General features: G+C 41.6%; 1 long non-coding RNA gene across 4 annotated transcripts; it reads right to left on the bottom strand.

Annotated features, from left to right (window-relative positions):
* Window positions 1-12,520: 12,520 nt before the first annotated feature.
* LOC123116008 (uncharacterized) lies at window positions 12,521-15,537 on the bottom strand. Of its 4 annotated transcripts, XR_006456881.1 has the most exons (4): window positions 15,131-15,537; window positions 14,313-15,059; window positions 13,750-13,895; window positions 12,521-13,059 (listed from the first exon to the last, which is right to left on the bottom strand). It is a non-coding gene; the product is annotated as an uncharacterized lncRNA (long non-coding RNA). The 4 variants fall into 4 exon arrangements; XR_006456883.1 differs by having other exon boundaries at window positions 12,521-13,201; window positions 14,313-15,537; XR_006456882.1 differs by having other exon boundaries at window positions 12,521-13,180; window positions 14,313-15,537.
* Window positions 15,538-19,081: the final 3,544 nt, after the last annotated feature.

Genomic DNA, 19,081 nt, shown 5'->3' with positions numbered 1-19,081 from the left:
TCTCTTTCCAAGGAAAGGGGGTCTGCTGGTATTGAAGGCGAAGGCAAAACAACTACCGCATAAGTTCTATACCGTTTCTAGATCAAAAGGTGCTACGATGGAGGAACTATGAAGAAACTACGAAGAACACGACGGACAGTCAGAACCCTAATGCGATCTGATGCGCTGGAGGAGAAGCACTTACATGTGCATATTCAACTGCGGTTGAGCGCCGGTGTGCTCTGATCCGACACAGGTTGATGCAGCAGCCAAGGTTGAGGAGGACGAGATACTTCATGGCAGCAGCGGAGCTCGAGCGGTAGAGGGCCGCGAGAGGAAGAAGACGATGGAAAGGGAGAGCATGAGAAGAAGACCAGTCATGGCTATTTATAAGGAAAGGCTGATAAGTGGGCGCAAAAAATGAGGAGGCCAAAACGTGGTTATCTGGCTGCCCAGGCGCCTCGATTCTCAGGATAGTTATTAAGATAAAGATCCATTGAGATATGTTGGATAAAGTGTGAATTAATGGCATGTGACGTCATGGCGGGTTATCACAAATCCACAAGATGACGTCATGACGGTTATAAACTCTCGCACAAATGAAGAGCAGAATATTTTTCTAAAGTATTGAAGATTGACATGAACCAGTTCAAATCAATCTGGGACCTAATGTTGGGGATATAACTGATAACCCACAAGTGTAGGGGATCGCAACAGTTTTCGATAAGTAAGAGTGTCGAACCCAACGACGAGCTAAAGGTAGAATAAATATTCCCTCAAGTTCTATCGACCACCGATACAACTCTACGCATGCTTGACGTTCGCTTTACCTAGAACAAGTATGAAACTAGAAGTACTTTGTAGGTGTTGTTGGTAGGTTTGCAAGATAATAAAGAACACGTAAACATAAACTAGGGGCTGCTTAAATAATGATGCAAGAAAGTAAATATAGCGAGTGTGGAAAAGTGGTGGAAGGAGTTGTGAAATTGTCCCTAAGCAATTGACTATGTTACTAGACCGGTAATCACTATTGCAATTCTATTTGAGGGAGAGGCATAAGCTAACATACTTTCTCTTCTTGGATCATATGCACTTATGATTGGAACTCTAGCAAGCATCTGCAACTACTAAAGATTCATTAAGGTAAAACCCAACCATAGCATTAAAGCATCAAGTCCCCTTTATCCCAAACGCAACAATCCCCTTACTCAGGTTTGTGTTTCAGTCACTCACGCAACCCACTATAAGAGAATCATGAATGCATTGCAACACCCTACAACGGGAATCCCTCACGCTTGCGCGACACGGAGGGCACCATAGGACAACACCAATAATAAAATACGCAACTCAAACCAATCATAGCAATTCATCAATCACCGATAGGACAACAAAAATCTACTCAGACATCATAGGATGACAACACATCATTGGAAAATAATATGAAGCATAAAGCACCATGTTCAAGTAGAGGGTACAACAGGTTGCGGGAGAGTGGACCGCTGGATATAGAAGGGAGAAGGTGATGGAGATGTTGGTGAAGATGTCGACGGTGTTGGTGAAGATCGCGGTGATGATGATGGGGGAGAGAGGGCCCCTTCTTCTTATTCTTCCTTGACCTCCTCCCTAGATGGGAGAAGGGTTTCCCCTCTGGTCCTTGGCTCCCATGGCTTGGGAGGGGCGATAGCCCCTCCGAGATTGGATCTATCTCTCTGTTTCTGCGTTCTGTGTTTCTGCCCCTTCACCGTTTCCTTTATATCTAGAGATCCGTAAGTCCAATTGGGGTGAATCTTTCGCCCAAATTTTTCTCGTAAAATTAGCTTTCTTGCAGAAAAAGAAGGGCATCAACCGCCTTACGGGTGGCCCACGAGAGTCCAGGGCGCGCGGGGGTGGGGTTGGGGGGGGGGCGCCCCCCTATCTCGTGGCCACCCCGGACACCGTTTCGCGTTGATTCTTCCTCCGGAAAATCCAAAATATTCCAAAATAATTCTCCATCCATTTTTATCCCATTTGAATTCTATTTGATATTGGTTTTATGCGAAACATAATACATGCAACACACAGGAACTGGCACTGGGCACTGGATCAATATGTTAGTCCCAAAAATAGTATAAAAAGTTGCCAAAAGTATATGAAAGTTGAAGAATATTGGCATGAAACAATAAAAAATTATAGATACGACGGAGACGTATCAGCATCCCCAAGATTAATTCCTGCTCGTCCTCGAGTAGGTAAATGATAAAAAAGATAATTTTTGATGTGGAATGCTACCTAGCATAATCTTGATCATATGTTCTAATCATGGCATGAATATTAAGACACGAGTGATTCAAAGCAATAGTCTATCATTTGACATAAAAAACAATAATACTTCGAGCGTACCAATAAAGCAAACACGTGTTTTCAAAACAACAAGGCCAAAGCAAGTTTATCCCTACAAAATCATATAGTTTGGCCATGCTTCATTTTCGTCACACAAGAATGCTCCCATCATGCACAACCCCGATGACGAGCCGAGCAATTGGTTCATACTTTTTAACGCGCTTCAGCTTTTTCAACCCTCACGCAATACATGAGCGCAAGCCATGGATATAGCACTATAGGTGGAATAGAATATAATGATGGAGGTTATGTGGAGAAGACAAAAAGGGAGAAAGTCTCACATCGACGTGGCTAATCAACGGGCTATGGAGATGCCCATCAATTGATGTCAATGTGAGGAGTAGGGATTGCCATGCAACGGATGCACTAAGTGCTATAAATTTATGAAAGCTCAACAAAAGAAACTAAGTGGATGTGCATCCAACTTGCTTGCTCATGAATACCTAGGGAATTTGAGGAAGCCCATCATTGGAATATACAAGCCAAGTTCTATAATGAAAATTCCCACTAGTATATGAAAGTGACAACATAGGAGACAATCTATATAAGAACATGGTGCTACTTTGAAGCATAAGTGTGGAAAAAGGATAGTAACATTGCCCCTTTTCTTTTCTTTTTTTTCTCTTTTTTTTCTTTTTTCGGTGGGCTTCTTTGGCCCCCTTTTTTATTTAGGCTTCTTTGGCCTTTCCTTTTTTCTTCTTTTTTTGTCTTTTTTTTCATGGGGCAATGCTCTATAATGATGATCATCACACTTTAATTTACTTACAACTCAATATTACAACTCGATACTAGAACAAAGATATGACTCTATATGAATGCCTCCGGCAGTGTACCAGGATGTGCAATGATCTACCGTAGCAATGACATCAAAACGGACAAGCCATGAAAACATCATGCTAGCTATCTTACGATCATGCAAAGCAATATGACAATAAATGCTCAAGTCATGTATATGATGATGATGGAAGTTGCATGGCAATATATCTCGGAATGGCTATGGAAATGCCATGATAGGTAGGTATGGTGGCTGTTTTGAGGAAGATATAATGAGGCTTATGTGTGATAGAGCGTATCATATCACGGGGTTTGGATGCACCGGCGAAGTTTGCACCAACTCTTGAGGTGAGAAAGGGCAATGCACGGTACCGAAGAGGCTAGCAATGATGTAAAGGTAAGAGTGCGTATAATCCATGGACTCACATTAATCATAAAGAACTCATATACTTATTGCAAAAGTTTATTAGCCCTCGAAGAAAAGTACTACTATGCATGACCCTAGGGGGATAGATTGATAGGAAAAGGCCATCGCTCGTCCCCGACTGCCACTCATAAGGAAGACAATCAAAGAAACACCCCATGCTTCAAATTTGTCACACAACGGTTACCATACGTGCATGTTACGGGACTTGCAAACCTCAACACAAGTGTCTCTACAATCCACAACCACCCACTAGCATGACTCTAATACCATCTTTATATCACAAAACTATTGCAAGGAATCAAACATATCATATTCAACGATCTACAAGTTTATGTACGATTTTATGACTAACCATGTGAATGACCAATTCCTGTCATCTCTCTAAATAGATATAAGTGAAGCAAGAGAGTTTAATTCTTTCTACAAAAGATATGCCCACACTCTAACAAATATAAGCGAAGCAAAAGAGCATTCTACAAATGGCGGTTTTCTATGTGAAGAGAAACAGGCAATCCAAACATCAAATGATATAAGTGAAGTACATGAAGCATTCTATAAAGCCACACTCAAAAGATTTAAGTGAAGTGCAATGAGCATTCTATAAATTAACCAAGTACTATCTCATACCAGCATGGTGCATAAAAGAAAAATTAAAACTAAATGCAAAAGACGCTCCAAGACTTGCACATAATGCATAAACGAAACGAATACGAAAACATACCGATACTTGTTGAAGAAAGAGGGGATGCCTTCCGGGGCATCCCCAAGCTTAGACGCTTGAGTCTCCTTGAATATTTACTTGGGGTGCCTTGGGCATGCCCAAGCTTGAGCTCTTGCCTCTCTTCCTTTTCCTCATATCGAGACCTCCTCGCTTAGACACTTCATCCACACAAAACTTCAACAGAAAACTCAGTAAGATCCGTTAGTATAATAAAGCAAATCACCACTCTAAGTACTGTAGAAAACCAATTCATATCTTGTTTTTGCATTGTGTCTACTGTAATATAGATTTTCCATGGCTTAATCCACTGATATAAATTGATAGTTTCATCAAAACAAGCAAACTATGCATCAAAAACAGAATTTGTCAAAAACAGAACAGTCTGTAGCAATCTGAACATCCACCATACTTATGGTACCCCAAAAATTCTACCAAAATTAGTAACAATAAACAAGTTGTATAGAAAGACAGTGCAAAAGGAATCAGACCAATTGACATTCCAGATAAAAATTTAAAATCGCGCACTACAGCCAAAATTTCTGTCCTGCACCGTACAAACCAACAAGCATTGTAAACATCCTAAAGGCAAACCTTGGCTGATTATTTTTATAAAACAATGGAATTATACAAGGGGATAATTATTTTTGTTGAAAAGTTTCTGTAATCAAGATTCACAAAGTTTCCGTGAGCATGAACAAGTTCAAGGCTAGCTCCCACTTTAACAATGCTTGTCTTTCTTACTTTCACTTTCCTTTTTGAAAAGTTTTTAGGTTCCCTTTTTTAAAACTATATGAAAGCACACAACAGAATAAATGACTCTCTAAAACTTCTGGGTTGTCTCCTGGCAGCGCTTTCTTTAAAGCCATTAAGCTAGGCATAAAGTGCTCAAGTAATGAATCCACCCGGATCCCAAGGTATATCAAAGCCAATTTTAATTAACAATGATTTGTAATTTAGTAGTGAGCACAAAGTAACATATATCAAGCAACAACGAAGTCTAACTCTCTTCCTATGCATCGGCATGTCATAAAGGAACAATTCATGCACACATAGTTAAGGCCAATGCATAGTATAAGCAGATTCTTGCAATTTCATTGTGTTGGAAACATAAAGAGGCGGAGATGTAGTTCCTCTCTCATAATAATTGCAAGTAGGAGCAGCAAGCACATGCATATTATATCTATCAAAATCATCATGTGCAATGGTAAAAGGCAACCCATCAATATAATCCTTACTAAGCGCAAACTTCTCCGATATAGTGTGGTAGGGAGAATTCAAAAAGATAATAGGACTATCATACGTGGGTGCAATAGCAACAATTTCATGTTTAACATAAGGAACTATAGCAAGTTCATCTCCATAAGCATAGTTCACATTGGCATCTTGGCCCTAAGCATAGCAAGCATCATCAAAAAGGGATATTTCAAGAGAATCAACGGGATCATAGCAATCATCATAGCAATCATCCTTCGGTAAGCACGAAGGGGAATTAAACAATGTATGAGTTGAAGAGTTACTCTCATTAGAAGGTGGGAACGGGTGATCAATCCGCTCTTCCTCATTTTGTTCTTCGCTCTCCTCGTCATCTTTTTCATCTAATGAGCTCACAGTTTCATCAATTTCTTCTTCCATAGCTTCCTTAAAATATTAGTCTCTTCTTGGACAGTGGAGACTTTCTCAATAAATGCATTAATATAGTAATTGTATTCATAATTTTCATAGCAATATCTAAGTATAGCAAGATTTTCTGGTCTATAAACGAAATCATCAAAATCGTCAAACGCTTTAAACATAGATTCAATCTAATAAGCACCCATAAAAGCAACAAATTCTTCTATTTGTGCCACATCATAGTAATCATATCTACCATTAGCATAAGAAGCTAAGGCCTCATTATAATTGAATTTGCATGAAAAGGGAAGGTGTGGAGCCTTCATCCTAGAGCAACAATTATAATCATGCATCACACATAGTTTACGAGCATACCAACGCAACATAATAAATTGATCCCATAATAGTTTCCCATTTTGTGTCGAGCGATAATCCCTAAAGTATTCATGTTGATCCAACGTGTCTCCCATTATAAAGTTGAATGGGGTTTTCTTAGGATTATCAAAGTAGTCCATAATATCTTTCACATAATGAGAATCGGGGGTTTTAGGAGTTACCCCATCTACATGAGTAGCAAGTACACCTAATGTTTTTGGTATTTTGTGTTCCATATCCATAACTAAAGATAGAGAACAACTTAGAACATCAAATAAAAATTACTTCGTGATCAATCAAACAAGCACACACGAGAATATTCACCCCACGCTATGACTCCCCGGCAACGGCGCCAGAAAAAGGTCTTGATAACCCACAAGTGTAGAGGATCGCAATAGTTTTCGATAAGTAAGAGTGTCGAACCCAACGAGGAGCTAAAGGTAGAATAAATATTCCCTCAAGTTCTATCAACCACCGATACAACTCTACGCATGCTTGACGTTCGCTTTACCTAGAACAAGTATGAAACTAGGAGTACTTTGTAGGTGTTGTTGGATAGGTTTGCAAGATAATAAAGAGCACGTAGGCTGCTTAAATAAAGATGCAAAAAAGTAAATATAGCGAGTGTGGAAAAGTGGTGGTAGGAGTTGTGAAATTGTCCCTAAGCAATTGACTATGTTACTAGATCGGTAATCACTATTGCAATTCTATTTGAGGGAGAGGCATAAGCTAACATACTTTCTCTTCTTGGATCATATGCACTTATGATTGGAACTCTAGCAAGCATCCGCAACTAATAAAGATTCATTAAGATAAAACCCAACCATAGCATTAAAGCATCAAGTCCCCTTTATCCCAAACGCAACAATCCCCTTACTCGGGTTTGTGTTTCAGTCACTCACGCAACCCACTATAAGCGAATCATGAACGCATTGCAACACCCTACAACGGGAATCCCTCACGCTTGCGCGACACGGAGGGCACCATAGGACAACATCAATAATAAAACATGCAACTCAAACCAATCATAGCAATTCATCAATCACCGATAGGACAACGAAAATCTACTCAGACATCATAGGATGGCAACACATCATTGGAAAATAATATGAAGCATAAAGCACCATGTTCAAGTAGAGGGTACAGCGGGTTGCGGGAGAGTGGACCGCTGGATATAGAAGGGGGAAGGTGATGGAGATGTTGGTGAAGATGTCGGGGGTGTTGGTGAAGATCGCTGATATGTCTCCAATGTATCTATAATTTTTGATTGTTCCATGCTATTATATTACCTGTTTTGGATATTTATGGGCTTTATTTTACACTTTTATATTACTTTTCGGACTAACCTATTAACCGGAGGCCCAACCCATATTGCTGTTTTATTGCCTGTTTCAGTATTTTGAAGGAAAGGAATATCAAACGGAGTCCAAATGGAATGAAACCTTTGGAAAAGTTATTTTTGGAAGAGAACCAATCCCAGGAACTTGGAGTGCAAGCCAGGGGATCATCGAGGAGGCCATGAGATAGGGGGCGCGCCCACCCCCTAGGCGCGCCCTACCCTCTCGTGGGCCCCTCGAGGCTCCCCCGACCGACTTTTTTCGCCTATATAAGCCTACATACCCTAAAAACATCGAATATCAAGATAGATAGGGAGTTCCGCCGCCGCAAGCCTCTGTAGCCACCAAAAACCTCTCGGGAGCCTGTTCCGGCACCCTGCCGGAGGGGGAACCCATCAACGGTGGCCATCTTCATCATCCCGGCGCTATCCATGACGAGGAGGGAGTAGTTCACCCTCGAGGCTGAGGGTATGTACCAGTAGCTATGTATTTGATCTCACTCTCTCGTGTTCTCTCTCGTGTTCCCTCTATGGCACGATCTTGATGTATCGCAAGCTTTGTTATTATAGTTGGATCTTATGATGTTTCTCCCCCTCTACTCTCTTGTAATGGATGGAGTTTTCCCTTTGAAGTTATCTTATCGGATTGTGTCTTTAATGATTTGAGAACACTTGATGTATGACTTGCCGTGCTTATCTGTGGTGACAATGGGATATCATGTGCCACTTGATGTATGTTTTGGTGACCAACTCGCGGGTTCCGCCCATGAACCTATGCATAGGGGTTGGCACACATTTTCATCTTGACTCTCCGGTAGAAACTTTGGGACACTCTTTAAAGTACTTTGTGTTGGTTAAATAGATGAATCTGAGATTGCGTGATGCATATCGTATAATCATGCCCATGGATACTTGAGGTGACAATGGAGTATCTAGGTGACATTAGTGTTTTGGTTGATTTGTGTGTTAAGGTGTTATTCTAGTACAAACTCTTGAGTAGATTGATCCGAAAGAATAACTTTGAGGTGGTTTCGTACCCTACCATAATCTCTTCGTTTGTTTCCCGTTATTAGTTTCTTTGGAGTGACTCTTTGTTGCATGTTGAGGGATTGTTATATGATCTATCTGTGTTATTATTGTTGAGAGAACTTGCACTAGTGAAAGTATGAACCCTAGGCCTTGTTTCCTACCATTGCAATACCGTTTACGCTCACTTTTATCATTAGTTACCTTGCTGTTTTTATAATTTCAGATTACAAATACCTTTATCTACCATCCATATTGCACTTGTATCACCATCTCTTTGCTGAACTAGTGCACCTATACAATTTACCATTGTATTGGGTGTGTTGGGGACACAAGAGACTCTTTGTTATTTGGTTGCAGGGTTGTTTGAGAGAGACCATCTTCATCCTACGCCTCCCACGGATTGATAAACCTTAGGTCATCCACTTGAGGGAAATTTGCTACTGTCCTACAAACCTGTGCACTTGTAGGCCCAACAACGTCTACAAGAAGAAGGTTGTGTAGTAGACATCAATCGCGTTGATGATGATGGCCCCCGACAGCGCTCCGGCGCCACCGAAAGCAAGGGGGAGAGAGGGCCCCTTCTTCTTCTTCTTCCTTGACCTCCTCCCTAGATGGGAGAAGGGTTTCCCCTCTGGCCCTTGGCTCCCATGGCTTGGGAGGGGTGAGAGCCCCTCAGAGATTGGATCTATCTCTCTGTTTCTTCCCCTTCACTGTTTCCTTTATATCTGGAGATCCGTAACTCCGATTGGGGTTAATCTTTCCCCCAGATTTTTCTCGTAAAATTAGCTTTCTTGCGGCAAAAGAAGGGCATCAACCGCCTTACGGGTGGCCCACGAGAGTCCAGGGCGTGCCCGGGGGGGGGGGGGGGGGGGGGGGAGAGGGCGCGCCCCCTGTCTCGTGGCCACCCCGGACACCGTTTCGCGTTGATTCTTCCTCCGGAAAATCCCAAATATTCCACAATAATTCTCCATCCGTTTTTATCCTGTTTGGATTCCGTTTGATATTGGTTTTCTATGAAGCATAAAACATGCAACAGACAGGAACTGGCACTGGATCAATATGTTAGTCCCAAAAATAGTATAAAAACTTGCCAAAAGTATATGAAAGTTGAAGAATATTGGCATGGAACAATAAAAAATTATAGATACGACGGAGACGTATCAATGACTATTAGGTATGATCCACCCAGGAGGGGCCATGCTATACCTATGGCGATTCATCATATGAAGCCCACGAAGATATTTGAAGATGGCGGTTTAGTTAAGGGCCCAAAGCCCAAAAGCGATTTAAGGCATGTAAGGGTAAACCGCCATATATGTGTGACTTGTGTTGTAAGGCATGAATAGTTAGTCACCGAGCCGGACACTGTTTATGAGCCGGCCGGGACTCCGTGAGCCGCTGGGCGTCGACCTGTGTATATAAAGGGACGACCCGACGGCGATGCATGACGAGAAACAACAGATCGAAAGCTAGGTCAAGCGGATTCGCTCCCTGGTAATCGAGACATAAGCAATACCACCTCAAACTGGATTCGGCCTTTACCTTCACCGCAAGGGGCCGAACCAGTATAAACTCCCGTGTCCTTTGTCCCATTTAACCCCTTTAAGCTTCCTAGTTGCAGTGGCTCCACGACTAAGTCCTTTTGCTAGGACATCTGCCGTGACCTTTCCACGACAGGACCCCTAATTATCAAGGATAAAATATGGTGGTATACTCAAGCATTCATAAGTATTTTATGTTCTCTTGAGTATGGAATACCAAACTACTAAGAGGGGTGCTCAACGGATGTAAGGTGGAACTCAACTCTCATATATTGTTTTCCGCAATAAACAGTACCCAGCTCATATCCTATAACAAATGTCACCACCATATAGCCCAAGAAAAGCTCCAAATACACACCATATGAGTGCACATACACAGGCCAAAGGTTCACTCCAGAACTTTCGGAGTCACAATTTGGAATGCTCGGAATCAAACCTATATCACAGAGTGAGTTTCAGAGTTGAATAAAGGCTTCGTTAGCTCTATGTTCTACCCCAGAGTAAGCTCTGGAGGTAGTGCCGGAATTCGTATAGTTCGGGTTATGACTCTAAAACTTCGAGAGCTCCTTTCGGAAGGTGACTGGCTCCTCCCAACGGCCACATTCGAAAGTGGGGCTATTTAAGCCCACTACATCGTCCCCAAGAGGTATCCGTCCATTGACTTTTGAGTTGTTCGTATTCTCTCTTGCTCCATTCCTCAAAATCTAGAAAAGCCCAATTCCTCCACACCTCTCCATTAGAAGACATCATACCTATGAGGGGAAAGATAGAGGAACTCTCAATCTACATTCCCACCAAAGGAAATTTAGTTCCCCTTTGATTTCATTTAGTATTTTTACTCTTGGAGGTTGGAGACTCCTAGGTGGTTAGGAGGTATTCGGTGAGGAATCAACTTGTGATTTACCCCGAAAAGTTTGTAAAGGTTTGGAGGCCACCCCAAGGTTTACCACTAGTGGTTGAGAATCACATCCATTGCGATATCTCAAGGAGAATAGGGCGAGCCTTCATGGTAACACCCATCCCTCGAATGGTGAGTAATTTCCCTTCAAGAAAGTGAATATCAGGATACATCCTCATCTTTGGAATTTCGTTATCCCTAAACCTAACTCCTTACTTGTGGTCACTTTGTTTCATTGTCCTTACCTTTTGGTATCTCATACTGTGTTATTTAGTTTCTACTTAATTTTTTTGTCATCTTTGTTAGAAACATGACTCACCTTAGTAATTATTAGGCCCATATTTATATTCCGCATTTGCCGAAAATTGCTAATAATTAATTCAAATTTGTAATTTTACATATTTACCCCCTGTAGCTCCGTCTCGATCCTTTGACTTTGATTCATAAAAAGTCTCATAATAAAATATAATCATTAGAATACACAATATCAGTTATACAATATAATGCATATTAAATCTGTCCGATCAATGCATACATGATTATTACAACTCTTTTTTACATGGTCATTACTAATCTTCAACAAGAGTATGATGAACAACAAATTTCCTTTTTCAAGTATACACATCTCCTTCGTTGCGAGAGCTTCTTACCCCTGGACACCCATATTGGGTCTTCTTTGTTTCGTTGACACTCTCTTGTTATTAGCATCACCTTCAGGGTCGTCAAATTGGTCATAATATTCTTCATCAACTACACCACTGATTCCAGCAATACTCCTTTTTGAAATTTTTAATAATTAACTACTAATACGTGAATGCTACTCCCTCCATTCCACAATATAGTGCGCCCGCGTTTCCCGAAATTCAAGTTTGGCCGCAAAATTTGACCAACGAGACCGACTACGGCGGGGGTAAAAATTATATCACCAAATTCATATTGAAAATACGAATTCAGTGGTATAATTTTTGCTCCCACCGTAATTGGTCTCGTTTGTGAATTTTACGGTCAAAGGTGAATCTCGGAAATCGTGGGCACACTCATTGTGGAATGGGGGGAGTATCTTTGCATATGAGATGAAAAATATGCTACTTAGTAGTTTATCTTAAATATTTTAGTACATTCTAGTGTTTTACATGTGATTAAAATATACCGTATTAATGCTCGTTCATTTTTATGTATATTTTTTGGTCAAAGGATGCATATATTCCTCGTATATGCATATGGTATATGATTTGACATAATCTGGTTTTCGGATCCACATCCGCACCACATCCGACCAGCTTCCTAATCAAAAAAATAATTTGGAATATAATACATTATGAGCATTATCTGTTCGATACGATCGGTTTTCACCCCTAACTCTATGTACGAGTAAAGTACATGCATGACTATATTACTGCACTAGATCATTGATGACGTGCGTTGCTGCGCCCGTCTATTTGAGCGCTCCAATGTTAGTATTGATACAAATATATGTTGAGATTTAGTTTGTTTTTAAATTGACATGAACTAATTTGTATATACAATATTACTAATTTTTTAGTTGATTTAGTCCATTGTACAAGTTGTGGGCATTCTCTTTAGCTCTTGGTGGATTGACTAAGTTACATAGTCCAGGATTTCTCATAACCCAAGCCCATGATTTACCACCAATAATTGCATAAGCAACACATTACTGAGATATAACATTTTTCATTAAGGGACGAGCTAGACAAATTGACAGCTACATAGGCTTACATGTTCCTAGGCAGCACCAATCCGAGCTAGCTAGTGCGCCAGCCACACCATTACAAGCTCTAGAACAATAAACATCGAATATTTATCAAAGTAAAAAAGACAAGAGGAAGGAGAGACTTCTGAACATGCTAGCATTAACACAAATATTTCATCTCTTTCTCCTACCACCAAAGCAAGCATGACAGACTATGTTTGTATGCAGAGATTCAGTTCGCCAAGCATTCCAGGCATGTGGAAATTTCCCAGAAGTTGCTGCAACAATGACACAATTGTTCCTTTAATGGCCATGATATGACTTGGTCAGCTGATCACACCCCCGCTTTGAGTAGCCAAATATTATGATTTTGGATCAATGCTTTTGTGACCACATGATCTAAAAATTAGCATGAATCTCCTATAAGAATATGTATACGTTAAGAGAATCAACATTAATGTTGATATTTTAACTTGTTAGATGCAACACACGAACCCTGTGAAATACTCGTACTGCTATCTTGGGGTTCTATTTATGTGGTGCTTCCTAAAAACAGGGAAAGTATACTAAGAAAAACTGAAACGCTCCACGCCATACATAGGAGCATGTAAAATTTGTCAATCCCGCAACATCATATGGTATGATCTACTGAAATTAATTGTCTTATATTGAAAATAATCAAATATATACAGTGGCAGAGGAAGGAAAATAACTGAGGTGGGGCGGACACGAAAGCATAATTTGTTTTTGATGCAAAGCTAAAATAGCCAATACAAACTAAAATGCACACAAATAGTTTTTCCATGTAAAAGAGTTACATATGCACAGTGCATTTTGAAAAATTAATAAAGTCAGGAAGTTGCATGGCACAATAGAAAAGAATCGCCGCTAATTTTACAATATTAAGTCATAAAATTTTTTGGGCGGATTAATTCTATGCACAAACAAAAAAGGGACACTTTACAAACCTGTGGGTATAAGCAATCGTTCGAGTCATTGATCGCTTGCTGATCTACCATATGGTATATGAACGGGAAGGGACACCCCAGCGTGCCGTGCTCCTGCTGGCTGACGACCTCCCACGGCGCTGCTGGCTACCATCCCCGCACCATACCTGCTAGGGGTTCATCGTTGTCAGTTTGTGTCGACCCGTGTCAACTGGAACACGGACGAACAAACAAAGGAAATCAAACGTCGGTGGACCGGGGTCATGATCGGTGGTTACTTAGATACAGCCCAAAAAATGGCAGTGCTTGCGGCCCAATATTTGTTGCGCAGGATTTGTTTAGCGATCAATCTGACTTGCATAGTTAAAACAGAGTAGCTGGAAATCAAGGTAGGGCGAGCGCCCAACCTTGTCCTACTTAGAGTTGCGCCTATACATATAGACTTACATAAAGTATCAAAATTTTCAGATTGGTTTAAACATATTTAACACCAAAGCAGAAGTTACAAGACTATCAATGTGTCCCCATAGCTTAACAGGTATCTCGTACATGACATAGGATTAGATCATGGTGATGAATAATACCTGAATGGAGGTCGATGGAGCCCTTGAAGGCCTTGAGGTGGTCGACCATGCCCCAGATAACCCCAAGCCTAATACCAACAATGCGCTCGACCAGGTTGACTGGCTCCCCAAGGATGGCTCCATACGCATATCAAGTTAGACAAACTTGCCCTCCGAAAATGACAACCATAGCACAACTCTCAGATCTATATGCGAATTCGAATATCAATAGCAACGGTTGCACACAAATGGCTCCTCTCAAACCTGAAAAAATAGCTAGTATCATCACGGGCAAATGATATCTCTCCCAAATCCTAATTTTGTAAGGTTACATACAAATAACAGGAAACAAGGAAGCATGAAGATATCAGAAATTGAATAATTCAAAGCTATGGATGACATGCCTTTATTTTGCCAATAACAACACTTAAATATTTAGATTGGTTACACACAAAAATCATCAAGGTGCCAACCCTCTGGTGCCATTTGTTATTGTGCCACAACTGATGTGTTGTCTCAATGTAGTTAATCCAATCTACAAAAGACGAATAATAAAACAAGGATCTGACTCGAACTCTGCAATACTATGGCCTTCATCCTGGTTTTCCATCCTTTCATGCTTAATTCATCAAGAATGCGGGAGTTATCATGAGTGGGAACAACGACAACAATTAGACCAGTTGGAATCAAATATCTCCTCGGTATCCTTCTCTCTGAAGAAAAAATATTCTTCTCGGTATCCTTCAATAGCACAAGGTGACCTCCCTACTACAAAGGACACAAAGAAGATTGGATTAGGAAAATAAAAGAAAATTAAACGAACTGGCTCAAACACCAACCAGATAGAAGTTCCTCCAGGAAGATGGACAATCCCTCTGTAGTGCAAGTGCGCACCATGTTCCATTCCCTAAACAATCCCTTCATCCTACGACTGGTGTTCTGATGGGCTTTGTTCTACAGATCGCGATGGCACGCCTAGATGAGGGAGAGGTCTGAACGTTGCTGGAAGTGGAGGTGTCGCCTCATGCCCACCATCGCCATGAGGGGAGGGGATCTCTCCGTCCTCACCAACATCTTTGCCGTCTCCCTGGCTGCCTCGCCGGGGTAAAGGGAAGGGGAGGATCCCCCGCGCTTTGGGTGGATCCATTCAGAAGATGGGAAGACGGCGCGGCGGCGGCGGCGCCCGCAACCCCAATTCGTTCCTCTCTGGATCGAAGAGTTTTCCTTTCCTTTTCGGAGACGGGAGCACAAGACTACCCTACTGGGCTGTTTGTGCTAGGTTAGATAAATGGGCTGTCCCCAGTTCACCAGAGGGCTCAGTTTTTTCTTTCGGAGCAGCAGCCCCTTAGGACAGCATATCTAACGGCCAGAAATGACCAAATCAGCAAAATGGATGGCCGAAAACCCAAATCGCTGTGAGGGCAGAGATTAGGTGTGGTTATACTATCCTTAATGAAGTACACGTTTGTTACCGCGAGAAGTACAAGTTTCTGTTGTTAGAAATACAGGTAGTGTTCGGTTTCCTTTCATCCAAACCTATCAAAGTTGGATTTAATTTAAAAGAAGATGCAAACAACACAACAACGAGAATGGTTGACAATTGGACACTTGGTTCAAGAGATATTTTAATTTAAAATTTGGATGTTGAGCAAAAAAAAGCACAGGCAACCTCCCATCCGGTAGGGAAAAAAATTCCACCGAAACTTATGACCCATAGCGCACAAGTGTTGCACCACTTATCACCATCGGAGGCAATTGAAAATAATCTTTGCAAGGAGTAACCCTAACTAGTGATTACCATAAGAGATTAATAGACAGTATCCTACACAAATTGTTTATAACTATTCACTATCCTTGAAAAGTCAATTACACCAGAGCGTTTCCGGGGGTGAATTCACTAAGAATTTATAAATGCACTGGTTGTGAAATATGTGTTCCTGTATCTCCCCAAAACTATATCTGCAAACGCTTGTGATCTAAGGTATCCATATGTCTTTATTTAATTACAAAAAAAATTGCATGTTTTGTGTGTGTGTGTGGGGGGGGGGGGGGGGGGGGGGGGGGGGATGTGCATGTTTATTCCGGTCATGGTTGTTATAGTAAGCATGGATACACGTCACCTCTATCCACCCAAACCATGAAAAGGGGCTTAACTGCAACGATCATGGGAGTGGCTGCCACCGCAGGAGAAGCAAGTTGAGGTCGTGCTGTGGAAAAGGTGGACTCAATTCGTTTATTTACTCTGGCGCATATTTGGGAATGTATACATGGTGCGTTGGCCGTTACATGCCCACCATGCATCAGCATTCTTTAGACGAATTAACATGTATTATTACCAAACCAAAAGGCAATCAAGACTAATCAGCAGCTATTCCTCCACGTTAGTGTTGGGGCCACTAGAGGAACCAACTGGCATGAATTTGTAACGTCGGATTGATGACAAATACATCCGGCACAAATTGACCAAGCACGCAGGAAAGAGGATCACATGTAAATATGTATATATCTAAACAAACATATCAAATATTAATTAAACTGCAAAAACATCAAATATTTTGTTTTTTTAGGAAAACTTCCGATATATTCATCTTCAGTCATGGTAATACAACGAACACTAGAAACAATAAAAATTACATCCAGATACGTAGACCACATAGCAACGACTACAAGCACTAAAGCGGGCCGAAGACGCGCCGTTGTCATCGCCTCTCCTCACCCGAGTCGGGCAAAACTTGTTGTAATAGACAGTCGGGAAGTCGTCGCGCTAAAACCTCATAGAACTAGCCCAACAGAACAACAACCACCGCGGGTAAAGAGTGGCATAGATTAGAAGAATCCAACCTGAAGACACAAGAACATAGACGAACGAGAACCAGATCCGAGGAAATCCACCAAAGACAGATCTGCCAGAGACACACCTCCACACGCCCACCGGCGATGCTAGAAGCACCATCGGAATGGGGTCAAGGCGGGGAGGACCCTACTCCATCTTCAAAGAGCCGTCGTCATCTCGTCTTCCTGAGCTGGACACAAACCCTAACAAAATTCAAAGAAAGATCTAAAACGGAGCCCACCCACCAGTAATGACCGGGATCCACTCCGCTCCCATGGCCCTAAAGCCGCCGGAGATGAGGTGGACCGACGGCAGCGGAGGCGGCGGGAGGCAAAGAGACCCTAACTTTTTAGGTGAGGCAGCGGCTGTAGGGAACTCATCATCTATTTAGTTACGGAGAGTTATAGAGGTAGTATATATTGTCAACCAATATGGACAATAATTGCCACCATGAAACTGGTAGAAACAAGCATCATTGAGAAAATCGTTACCTAGTAGCTGCTCGGTTGACTTGTGAGTAGAGGATTAATAGGCTAATCGGCAAGTTAATCAACCAACTAATCAAATAATCAGACGATTTATCAGTTTATCGACTTCTCGGTGACCTTATGAGTAGGATTAATAGTAAGTTAACTGATTAATTGGACGAATTATTGAAAAAGGGAAACAAGATATCCTATAGTTTTGTAAAAGGCATTTGCCAATCCCACGAATGGTGGGTAGAAGGTATGAGTTCTACACTCCATTAGCCCATAAGCACCAAGAAAACGCTGATGCATCTCCAAACGTTGACCCACAAACTAGATTTGGCATCTATTCGCGGACTGGTCCACAAACACGGATGCGGGAGACGGCTGGCCGCATACATTTCAAGTCGAGTTTCAACTAACCGGATGAAATTCACGAGCATCGGCCCAAGCATCAAGCTTTTGTGATTGGCGGCCGCCAGTATCATGCGTCGCTCTCGTTTCCTAGAATCGTGGTCGTGTGGTCAGCGTATATATCTAGGTGCTAGATCTTGGGCCAGGCCCAAAATAGAAGAACACACGAAAAAAATCTATATAGACGTACACATGCCTTGGGGCCCCTCCCATCTCGGGGGCCCGGAGCGCCCCCCATCAGGATCGGGCATGAACGGGCTAGATAGATGGGAACTTAGTTTTTTTGTGAATGATGGCACCTTAGTTATTACTAACAGTTTCTAGTAGTAAGAGGCATTGCTGCTGGACGTCTCGTAGTCCGAGATGTCAAGGAACTTGTTGTAGTCAAACTCGATGGAGGATTGTGAATTGTCGACTTCCAAGAAGAGATGGTGTCGTTCTTTGTGCCTTTGATCATTCATCAACCAGCGAGTGGAGAGCTACCTCTGGACGAGCTCCCTTTGACCATTCATTGATATGTGGTAGAAGAGAGGTATGAGGGGGTAAATCTGATGAAACTGAATGGAGGTTTATATGGGGTTGGGGGGAAATTGAGTGCATCACTTAAAATAGCTCAAGGGAACATGGAAAAAATGAGGGAACAATAAATTGGAAGGGCGAGACCATTGATTCTAGTACGGGATATTGATATTCCTAATAAACCTTGGTATGGGAACATAGACTTGCTTATTTCTATATGTTTTAATATTAGTTGCTTATTATCAACTATAGAAAATTACTTTTGTCCAGACTTCCAGAATTTGAGAGCTAGCTGGACTTGCAATCCTATCTGCATGTGCCTGGGAAGATCGCTGCCATTGAACTATGTACGCAGATCGAATTGAAAATATCCCTTTTTGTTCAGGATGCCACGTTATGAAATCATCAAAAGTATTATTGTTGATGGGGATATGCATTATTCTTCCTACATCAACAGGATTAAGTATAAAGCGCATCAACTCTTCGTCCCACATTCCTGTATTGGGATCAATCAGCTCGTTAACTGAAGTTAATATAGATTGACCCTGGTCCGATAT

This window comes from Triticum aestivum, chromosome 5B (genome assembly GCF_018294505.1).
Source record: "Triticum aestivum cultivar Chinese Spring chromosome 5B, IWGSC CS RefSeq v2.1, whole genome shotgun sequence".
Taxonomy (NCBI): Eukaryota; Viridiplantae; Streptophyta; class Magnoliopsida; order Poales; family Poaceae; genus Triticum; species Triticum aestivum.
The sequence above is the reverse complement of the archived record's forward strand: the minus strand, read 5'-3'. Positions and strand labels throughout refer to the sequence as shown.